Genomic DNA, 570 nt, shown 5'->3' with positions numbered 1-570 from the left:
CTGGATCATAAGACAGTTCTATTTCCAGTTTTTTAAGGAATCTCCACACTGTTCTCCATAGTGGCTGTACTAGTTTGCATTCCCACCAACAGTGTAAGAGGGTTCCCTTTTCTCCACACCCTCTCCAGCATTTATTATTTGTAGAATTTTGGATCGCAGCCATTCTGACTGGTGTGAAATGGTACCTCATAGTGGTTTTGATTTGCATTTCTCTGATAAAGAGTGATGTTGAACATCTTTTCAAGTGTTTGTTAGCCATCTGTATGTCTTCTTTGGAGAAATGTCTATTTAGATCTTTGGCCCATTTTTTGATTGGGTCATTTATTTTTCTGGAGTTGAGCTGTAGGAGTTGCTTGTATATTTTTGAGATTAGTTGTTTGTCGGTTGCTTCATTTGCTATTATTTTCTCCCATTCTGAAGGCTGTCTTTTCACCTTGCTAATAGTTTCCTTTGATGTGCAGAAGCTTTTAAGTTTAATTAGGTCCCATTTGTTTATTTTTGCTTTTATTTCCAATATTCTGGGAGGTGGGTCATAGAGGATCCTGCTGTGATGTATGTCAGAGAGTGTTT

Source organism: Bison bison, unplaced genomic scaffold, assembly GCF_000754665.1.
Source record: "Bison bison bison isolate TAMUID 2011002044 unplaced genomic scaffold, Bison_UMD1.0 scf7180017864037, whole genome shotgun sequence".
Taxonomy (NCBI): Eukaryota; Metazoa; Chordata; class Mammalia; order Artiodactyla; family Bovidae; genus Bison; species Bison bison.
Note: the sequence above shows the minus strand (reverse complement) of the source record.